The sequence below is a fragment of the Orycteropus afer genome, unplaced genomic scaffold (assembly GCF_000298275.1).
Source record: "Orycteropus afer afer isolate SDZICR_OR568_19922 unplaced genomic scaffold, OryAfe1.0 scaffold00095, whole genome shotgun sequence".
Lineage (NCBI taxonomy): Eukaryota > Metazoa > Chordata > Mammalia > Tubulidentata > Orycteropodidae > Orycteropus > Orycteropus afer.
This window is the reverse complement of record NW_006921682.1, coordinates 10,200,479-10,211,536: the sequence shown is the minus strand read 5'-3', so window position 1 is coordinate 10,211,536 and position 11,058 is coordinate 10,200,479.

Sequence of the window (11,058 nt, the reverse complement as noted above, 5' to 3'; positions counted from 1 at the left end):
ATCCTTTCCCCATACTTATTCAATCTATATGCTGATCAAATAATCCGAGAAGCTGGACTATATGAAGAAAAATGTGGCATCAGAATTGGAGGAAGAAACATTAACAACCTGAGATATGCAGACCATACAACTTTGCTTGCTGAAAGTGAGGATGACTTGAGGCACTTACTGATGAAGTTTGAAGAATACAGTCTGCAGTATGGACTACGTTTCAATATAAAGAAAACAAAAATCCTCACAACTGGACCAATGAGCAGCATCACAATAAATGGAGAGAAGGTCGAGGTTGTCAAAGAATTTACGTTATTTGGTTTTACAATCAATGCCAATGGAAGCAGCAGTCAGGACATTAGATGACGTGTAGCATTGGGAAAGTCAACCGCGAAGGAGCTGTTTCAAGTGCTGAGGAGCAAGGATGTCTCCTTGAGGACTAAGGTGCGCCTGACACAAGCCATGATATTTCCAATTGCCTCGTATGCATGTGAGAGCTGGACAATGAATAAGGAAGACCGAAGAAGAGTTGATGCTTTTGAGTTGTGGTGTGGCAAAGAATGCTGAAAGTACCATGGACTGCTAAAAGAACTAACAGATCTGTCCTGGAGGAAGTGCACCTGAAATGCTCCTTGGAAGCAGAATGGCCAGACTTCATCTCACCTATTTTGGTCATGTTGTCATAAGGGACCATTCCCTGAAGAAGGATGTCATGCTTGGTAGGGTGGAGGATCGACGAAATAGGGGAAGGCCTTCAATGAGATAGATTGACACAGTGGCTGCGATGATGGGCTCAAGTATAGCAGGGATTATGGCGCTGGCACGGGATCAGGCAGTGTTTTGTTCTGCTGTGCATGGGGTTGCTATGAGTCAGAAACGACTCAACTGCATCTAACAACAACAACAATATACTTCCCCTACAAATTCCTCTTTGTCTGTAAAAATAAGATACTATTGACTGTTTCTTTGGTTGCTTTATCTACTCCTAAAGAAAGTCAAAAGCTTGTCACAAGTGCTGCTTTCACCCTAATGAGGAAGATCCATGCCTGGGTATTTAACGTCCTGTCCAATTCCTCACCATTACCTTTAACAGATGTGGCATCTGCTAGACGTGGCATATTATCCTTTTCTTGCAGCTAATCAGTGACCTAAGAAAACTCAAATATTCTCTTGAGTCTCTCTTCTTTGACGTTTTCCCATAAATTCTTCCTTGTGTTTCCTAGGGTTTGTAGCTCCTCCAGCAGGTAAACATTTCTCAACCTATAGGGTCACACTATGTCTCCTTCTACAGCTGATTCCATTTGAAAAAGTCTGTTGAGAGTAAAGAGGATTAGAAGAAGAAAAGATCAAGAGCACTAAAACAAAATGACTTCAAGTTGCTCACAACTTACTAGAAGAGTATAAGAACCTCTATAATGAAGGGGATAAACAATGCCCCATTATAACTATATACAGACATTTATCTCTTGCCCCACAAAGGGGCAAGAGATTTAGTAATAGAAAATAACAACCATTGGAGAGGAGCTTAGGTATTTCACAAGGAAGAAAACCAATCATAGATAGAGCTAATAGCAGACAGAATTGTCCAGGATTTTCCTTTTGATAGGTCATGGAGGTTTGGCTGCACATCCTGCTTTTTCCAGTGAAAGTAGCTCTCAGCTCTCTGACTTTCATTTTTCATCTGATTCATCCCTCTCTTTTAGCTGCTTATTTTCCAGTCCTCACTACAACCAGGCATCTTCAAGAAAGATTTTTTTCATTGGTAATTAGAGTTGATGTATTTATAGGGCTCTGTTTTCCCAATGGATCATCCCATCTGAGGCAAACCTTCCTTTTGAAGTCTGGAGAATCTGAAGCTTAGAGGTGCTGAACAGCTCTGAGAGAACATAGCCTCAGGGAATAATACTTTAGAATGATCTTAAGATCATTCGAGCTGTCCATGTGCAAACAGTATCCCTTTGGAAAAACTTTAGTGGGGAAAGTCATTAATGATCCCATGTAAAACCCTAATTAATTGAGGTATGAATCCAATTCTTGCTGTTCTCATTGCCCTCAGATTTGTCATTTGCAGAAATTGGACTGCTTTCCCCTGTAACACAAAGTGGTCATGCTGTACGATGCCAAAGTCTGAGTCACTAGAGTTACCTTTCCATTGTGTCAGTGTGCTGGGAAATTGTGCATAACTCATTGCTCAGCTCAACATTGAGAATTACCAATTCAGTCAACAAAAAGCAATGGAATGTACATCTTTGACTATCAGTTACTCAATTTGAAAGTGACTTGCACACAGTAGTTAGTTGATACATCAATCTATAAAAACCACATTAGAACAATTTGTCTCTAAAATGAGAAGCTAGAAAACTTACATTATTCCAGGCACAATCTCATTGTTTCTCTGGCAGACAGCTGCCTATGAAATGCACTCTGTACTGTTGTTTATTATTTGAGAATTTGCTACTGTAGGATAGGCACACTTACAACACCACTGGGGGATGGATGAAGGAAAACACAGAAGGGACAGGCACCAAACTCCATGATGTGAGGTCATTAGTGTAATGTCTCTAAGCATCCATTTCTTCATCTATAAAATGATAATATATTGCCTCTCCATTTCACAGGATGATGATGAGAATCAGTCCAAAATAATATATATATATATATATATATATATATATATATAGGCTATTTATAAGCTGTAATAGCTATTTCTAGAAATATAAAGGTAAATGGGAGTTACTTCTTGACCCTGTAGTCATTTAATGGTAAAATATCTTATGTAAATTGTTAAACTCCATACAAATGTAAAGTCGTTGTAATAATAGTAGCAGTGGTGATGGTGGTAGTCGTAATCAAGTCAGAAAGTTAAAATTGGAAGGGAACTTAGAGATTCTATAATCTGGTCCTCTCATTTTAAACACACTGATTTCCAGAGGGATAAATGATTTATCCAAAGATATAGTGCTCGTAATATCAAATATTTATTGTTAATATACTTCAATTTTTAAGAAGATTTCTAAAAACTCAAATATTAAGAGCTCAGTATGTTGCTGCTGTTAGCTACCAACCATCAGTCCTCAACTCATGCTCAATTGGATTAGTCCAAAGAATTCCATAGGATTTTCACTGACTGACTTCTGGAAGTAAATCTCCAGGCATTCTTCCTAGTCTGTCTCTGGAAGTTCTAGCAAAGTTCAACATCATGTTTTTGTTGTCAGTGATTATTCAGTCGATTCAGACTCATGGTGACCCAGGTACGCAGAGTAGAACTGCTCTATAGGGTTTTCAGGGCTGTGACCTTTCAGAAACAGATTACCAGACCTGTCTTGTAAGGCCCCTAGAACAACCAACCTTTCTGCTAGTTGTCAAGTGTTTAGTCATTTGCACCACCAGGTTTTTGGTATCATAGCAACATGCAAGCCACCACTGACAGAGTGGTGATGGCTGTCCTTAAGGTGCATTAGCTGGTAATCAGGCCTGGGTCTCCTTCATGCAAGGCAAAAAATCTGCTACTGAACCACCTGTGCCTTCAAGAAGTCAATAACATCAGCTAAAATGTTAACAATTCTACAGGGAGAATGGAATACATACAGAGAAATGTTTAGCTCTGTTTAACATTGTAACTAAGAGGACAGGTTCTGGGGGGGGGGGAAAGACAGACTCTGGAATCATACTGTCTAGGTTTAGATTCTGGCTCTGCGACTTTCTAATGACCTTGACCAAACCACTTTCCTTCTTTCTCTCATTTCCTCATCTGTAATATGAAGGTAATAGAAACCAAACTTCATGGGATTGTAATGAAGATTAAATTAATGAACATATAAAGGGTTTAGAAGGGAGTCTGCCACATGATAAATTCTCAGTAATTATTACCTATTCAGTGACTGTTCTAAGGGGTTAGTGCAGGAGTGTTGATCACATCAAGTGACACTTTCAGAAGGAATGACACCAAAATGACTGTCTATAAAATTTTTGTGTGTATTTGAACAGAAATTTATTATTTTTTTATAAAAATATCTCTGCTGTTGGTTAGAACAACAGAGACATTTTTTGTTGGCTCAGCTTATGTGTATCAATGTGCCTACAAGACTAAAACTCTATGCCAATTGGCTTTTTGAACCTTTTAATGTGCTCTGCTCTGGTCAGAGTTGTCATTATTATCCAGTTACAATGATGTTTAAAATCACGTGGTTTCGACTGCTTATACTGCAAGCTTACAGTTATTGCTGTTGCCAGTGTTTGGGTTTTTTATTATTCATTTAAACTTTTTATTGTGATTTGGGTGAGATTTTATAAAGCAGATTCGTTTACATTGAACAGTTCATACACATTTTGTTTTGTGACACTGATTACAATCCTTACATGGTAGCAGCTCTCCTCCCACTTCCTCCCTGTGGTCACACTTTCCCTGTGTCCTTCCTGCCTATGCATTCCTTCTTCCCTAGCTTTCTCCCTGTGCAAATGCTGTTTTTCTGACCTCCCATGGTTGATTGTTCTAAGGAGTACATCTCCCTGGGATAGTTATTCAGCTCATAGGCCTGTCTATTGCTTGGCTGAAATCAGCCATAGGAGTGAGTCCAATTCCAAGCCCAATGGGTGACTAGGAACCATAGCCTTGGGAGTTTCACCAGTCTCTATCCAACCAGTAATGCTGGTCTTTTTATGTTTTTGTTGTTGTTGTTACACATTTTTCTCTCACTGTATCCAAGATCTCCAATCTTGATCCCTTTCCAAGTGGTTGGCAGTGGCAGCTGGGCACCATCTAGTTCTTCTGGTCTCAGGCTTATGTAGGCAGAAATTTTCATGGTCCATTAATCCTTTGGACTAATTGTTTCCATGTGTCTTCTATTTTCTTCACTCTTCTTTGCTCTGGACTAGGAGAGACCAATAGTTGTATCTTAGATGACCACTCACAAGCTTTTAAGACCCCAGTCATTACTCCCCAAGTAGGATATAAAACAACGTCTTTGTGTACTGTGTTGTTTTAATTGAGCTTGATGTTTCCGTGACCATGGTTCTAAGCCCACAGGCCCAGACACTCACTCCCTCAAGGTATATAGTTGTGGCTAAGAAGTTATCCTAATCCTTCTGTTAGCTCTATATTGCATATGAATATTTTTATATCACGTACAAATACACATGTAGGAATATAGTCTGCCCAACCTATGAATGGTTGTGGGTATATTCCCATTCACCTACCCAAACCTGATCTTCTTGCCTGTCTACCTATGAATCCAACCACAGATCAGTGTTTGATACTACTGATAACACAGGACTGTGTATGTAATAGTATTTATCTTTATTTTTCTGTACCTCTTGTGCAACTTTCTGTGCCTTCCTTTTCCTCAGTGATATTGTGCTGGTCACACTCTTTCATCATATTGCCTTTGTGTTCACCTATGTCAACACCTGTTTTTTAACTAGCAAGCAATTTTCCCTCCCCTCCCCTTCCATCTCTGGTAACCAACAAAGGTACTTTCCTTCCCTATGTTAACCTTTACTTGACTTTTTAAATAATGGACCTCATACAACATTTGTCTTTCTATGATTGACTAATTTCACTCAGCATAATGTCCTCCCAGATCATCCACAATGTGAGCTGTTTGTAGGTTCTTCAATATTCTTTAGCATTGCATACTATTCCATTGTGTGCATGCATCATAGTTTGGTTATCCATTAATCAGTTAATGAGCATTTAGGTTGTTTCCATCTCTTCTCTTTTGTAAATAATGTTGCAATGGACATGGGTGTGCATATATCTATTCATGTTTCACATCTCACCTCCTTAGAACATATTCCTTGAAGTGGGATTGCTGGACCAAAGGGTATTTCCCTTTCCAACTTTTTAAGGAAGCACCATACTGTTTTCCACAGTGGTTGTATAATTTGACAGTCCCACCAGCAGTGTAAAAGAGTTCCAATCTCTTCATGCCCTCACCAGTATTTGTTGTTTTCTGTCTTGTTAAACTTTGCTATTATTGCTGGAGTGAGATGATATCTCATTGCTGCTTTGGCTGCTGGTATTTTTACACTCATTTATTCTGTCAAATTTTCTGGTGTTTTTGCTACAATATTGTAGGAATTAGTATTTGTGAACCTATATCAATAACTTTTCTGAGAATAAAGTAGTAATTAAAGTAAAAGGAGAAAAATCAAAAATGTCTTCTGCTTAGTTATTAGTAATGTAATCCAATGTGGAAAAATTTAACAAAATAATTTTGTTGATAGTATTCATATAATCTAAGAATATAACATTTAAGCAAATGATGATTACATTTACCACATATTATTCTGATTAAAATTGATTTAAAAAAAAAATACTGTATGGTTCCAGGAGTATATTGACAGGGAACTACCAGAAATTCAAGCTAGATTTAGAAGAGGATATGGAATGAAGGATATCATTGCTGATGTCAGATGGATCTTGACTGAAAGCAAAAAATACCAGAAATATGTTTACCTGTGTTTTATTGACTATGTAAATGCATTTCACTATGTGTATCATAACAAATTATAGATAACATTGCAAAGAATGGAATTCCAGAACACTTAATTGTTGCTCTTTGGGAACCTGTACATAGACTAAAAGGTTATTGTTCAAACAGAATAAGGGGACACTGCAAGGTTTAAAATCAGGAATAGTGTGTGATAGGGTTGTATCTTTTCACCATACTTACTGTGTGCATGATGAGCAAATAATCTTAGAAGCTGGACTATATGAAGAAGAACATGGCATCAGGATTGGATAAAGGCTCACTAACAACCTGCAATATGCAGATAACACAACATTTCTTGCTGGAAGTGAAGATGACTTCCAGTACTTACTGGTTGAAATCAAAGATCACAGACTTCAGTATAGATTACACCTCAACATAAAGAAAACGAAAATCTTCACAAGTGGACCAATAAGCAGCATCACAATAAATAGAGAAAAGATTGAAGTTGTCAAAGATTTCATTTTAATTGGATCCACAATCAACACTCATGGAAGCAGCAGTCAAGAAATTAGACCTCATATTATACTGGGCAAATCTGCTGCAAAAGACCTCTTTGATATTGAATTATACTGAGAATAAGACATTGAACATTATTAAATTTTCTTTGTGAATGAATCTCATTTTCTTCCTAGTGTTTATAGGATTGGTTAACTTGAAGTACAGAAGTTTCAATAGAAAATTGCTTGTTTTTTTTACCATTATCCATTAAAATTTCCTGGAATATAGTAAGTCCTCTTGAAAAAAAGAAAAAAAAAAAAAAAAAAAAAGACCTCTTTGACCTCTTTGAAGTACTGAAGGGTAAAGATGTTACTAAAGTGAGCCTAACCCAAGCCATGGTATTTTCAGTGGTCTCATGTGCTAGTGAAAGCTTGACAATGAATAAGGAAGACAGAAGAAGAGTTGATCCCTTTGAATTGTGGTGTTGGAGAATAATACTGAAAATACTATGGACTATCAGAGGAATGAACAAGTCTGTCATGGACGAAGTGCAGCCAGAATGTTCCTTGGGATGGGCAAACTTAGTCAAACAGAATGGCCAGACTTAGTCTCATCCAGTTTGGTCATGTTGTCAGAAGGGACCATTCCCTGCAGAAGGATTTCATGCTTGGTAAAGTGGAGGGTCAGCAAAAAGGGGCAGACCCTCAAGGAGATGGATTGACACAGGGGCTGCAACAATGGGATGAAGCATAGAAAGATTGTGAGGATGGTGTAGGAGTCGGCAGTGTTTTGTTTTGTTGTGCATAGGGTTGCTAGGAGTTGGAGCTGACTTAACAGCATGTAACAACAACAACAAGGATTCTGTATAGTCTGGTACAGGAGGAGGTCTGGGGTAGGGGGAGAGTGGAGAGGAGTGACACCATGAGTTACTGAACTGAGTGACACCAACTCTAGTGACACTCTGTATTTATTAATATGGTTCAAGTAAAAGAAAGGCTAACATGGGTCATTCTGTCTGTAAGGTAGGCATGGGTTGGGGAAGACAGGCCACATTAGACTAAAAGGCAACACCAAAAGCAGTGCATACAGTAAATGTTTCCCTTCCCCACAAACCAAACAACAGCTGATACCTTTATGATATATTTTTCCTTTCACAAAGGTGTCAGCTAACATCATGAGCATTTCAATTCCCTGAGTGCCAACGCAGAGACTGCACCTGTAATTCTAGGACTGTGACAGTGTTCTCTCATCAGCTCAGCTCCCAAAAACAGTTGACTTCCAGGTTCACTTAAAGCAACAAAAGGGTTTACAGAGTAGGTGCTCATGTTCTGAGATAAAGGTATTGGTCACTTGTCATTACCAATCCATTAGCCTCCTCTCTCACTGTACCTGGCCTGGAGGGTGACAAGCAAAGCTCTGGTTGGTGGTAGGGGCTATTTGGTTTATGTGCTGATCAAACATGAGTGTTTGGGGCTTCCAAACCTAGCAGAAGGAGCCCTGGTGGCACAATGGTTAAGTACCTGCCTGCTAATCAAAAGGTTGGTAGTTCAAACCTATCCAGCAGCTCCATGAGAGACAGGCCTGACAATATGCTCCTGTAAAAATTATAGCCAGAAAAAAATAAAATAAAATAAAACCCTATAGGGTCACTAAGACTTGGAAGCAACTCAACAGCACTCAACAACAACAACAAACTCAGCAGAACCGGACAGGTGCTGTGGACCCTGAAGGTGTGGTAGGGTCACTCTGGAACAATTTTCCATTTCCCAGACTCACTTGGCAAACCGGGGTGAAAAAAGAGCCAGAACTGAGCTGTGATCCCATCGATGAAATTGACACAGCTGTAGAATGAAAGTATCCAGCACAAGAGCATGAAACAAAACAGTCTCCAAGAAGAGGGGTGAGTAGTGAACATCCACATCTACACATGGGACAGGGGCCTGTCCTGAGAATTCTGTCTGTCAGATTCCCTGAGGTGTGTCCCTTCCGTGGAGAGGGAAGTGCCCAGCTTCATTTCACATTCCAATCATGTAGGCTGCTCACTCTTCTCGCTCTGATTCCAGGCTTGCCAGGCAGTCTTCTGATGATAATTTGTCTTCCTACATAGATTTCACCACAAGGAGAGAATGTGCTTGAAAGAGAATGCATGTCTGATCTCCTGGCCAATTTTATTTGTCATTGTAAATTAATAAAATGGCATTTTCATTTACTCATCAGTCTCTGGTAGCATAGTGGCTAGAGCACTTGACTGCTAACCAGAAGGCTGGCAGTTCAAACCCACCAGCCACTCCTCAGAAGGAAGGTTGGGCATTCCTACTTCCGTAGTGACACTGCCTCGGAAACCCAAGGAGGGGTCGCTATGAGTCGGGGCCGACTCGACGGCACATAACAACAACAACAACATCAGTCTCTTGTGGGCTTGGTTAGTATGGCTGAGGGTTCAAAAAACTGATCTTACCTCAGTCTGCTGACAAAACAAATTTTCTCAGCTTTTGAACCTGAAAAACTAAAGGCCAGATCCTAGACTATGGTTAAATCACCAAGGTAAATTCCCCTTGGATGTCTCTAGCAACCAGACAGCAGCCTTCCCTCCACCTCCTGTCAAACACATTTTTCTCCTGGACTTTAATCTTTCAAGGTGAATGTGCCATGTTCAAGGCCCACTAGACGACTGAGACCATGGTGATAAACACAGAAAATGTGAAATTTGATCCTACCCTGAGCTATCTAATCAATGTCCTGACACCACTGCAAAAGTGCCTAATCAAATTATAATTCCAATGAGCTTATGATTTTTAGCTTTTTATACATGTCCTTTATTCAAAACAATTAAGCTATAGTTTATTCATAACCTAGCTTTCTGAAACTCCATCCAATAAGAAAAATTAGGTTCTGTTATCATTAAACCCAAATGTTGCTGGCTTGGTGGGCCCAACTGCAGAGAGACAGGCCCTCCCCTTAGCCTCTAAGTGCCATCAGTCTTTTCTGGGAGTCTCTGAGAAGATCTCACATGTGCTCACAGTCCTCTCTCCTGGCTTCTTTTTTAATGCTGACTACCCTTGGGTCCCTCATAAGAAGGTCTGGCCTTTGTTTCTGGTGCTGTTACCATCCATGAGATTCTAAGTGCACTATCTCTGGGAGTCTGCAAAGCTGCTCTTCGGTACCTCAAGGTGACAAATGGCATGACATTCCCTCAAGCCCTCTCTGCACCCCTGTTATTGTTGTTGTTAGATGCCATCAAGTTACCCCCTGACTCAAAAACCATCTTCCTGTAAGGTTATGCCCTTCATTCATGCAAATAGACAGCTGGTGGTGGTTGCAGGGCCAAAAATGTCAGTTTCGGCTTAGAGAAGAAATCCCCTCTGCTACATAGTCATGCATTCATTCAACAGGTATATTTGAACATGTACTAAGTGAGCCAGACTCTGAGCTAGGTTGTGATGATAGAAGAATAAGACACAGTCCCTGGGAGCTCATAGGGCAAGACAATAGGCTCATTCATATTCAACTATAATATAATATTCTAGGTAACACAATAATGTTATACCCAAAATTTCTAACACATGGAAGAAGGAAGACTTCCTAAAGCAGAAGATAGGCAGAAGTAGGCAGGAATTGGGTAGAGGGAAGGGGGTTTCTTAAAAAGGCTGGCTAAGAGACTAAGGCATTTGACTGCTAACCAGAAGGCTGGCAGTTCAAACACTCCAGCCACTCCTCGGAAAGAAGGTTAGGCAATTTACTTCTGTAGTGATAGCACCTCAGAAACCCAAGGAGGGGTCACTATGAGTTAGGTCCGATGCCACGACACATAATAGCAACAACAACAAGAGGTGACAAATCATCCTTTAAAACTCTCATACACTACTTTGTTGTTGTTGTTGTTAAGTGCCGTTGAGTCGTTTCCGACTCATAGCGATCCCATGCACAGCAGAACGAAACACTGCCCGATCCCACACCAGCCCCACAATCCCTGCTAAACTTGAGCCCATCATTGCAGCCACCATTATCAATCCAATTGTTGAAGGCCTCCTCCTCTTTCATCGACCCTCCATCCTACCAAGCATGACATCCTTCTCCAGGGAATGGTCCCTTCTTACAACATGACCAAAATAGGTGAGACGAAGTCTGGCCATTC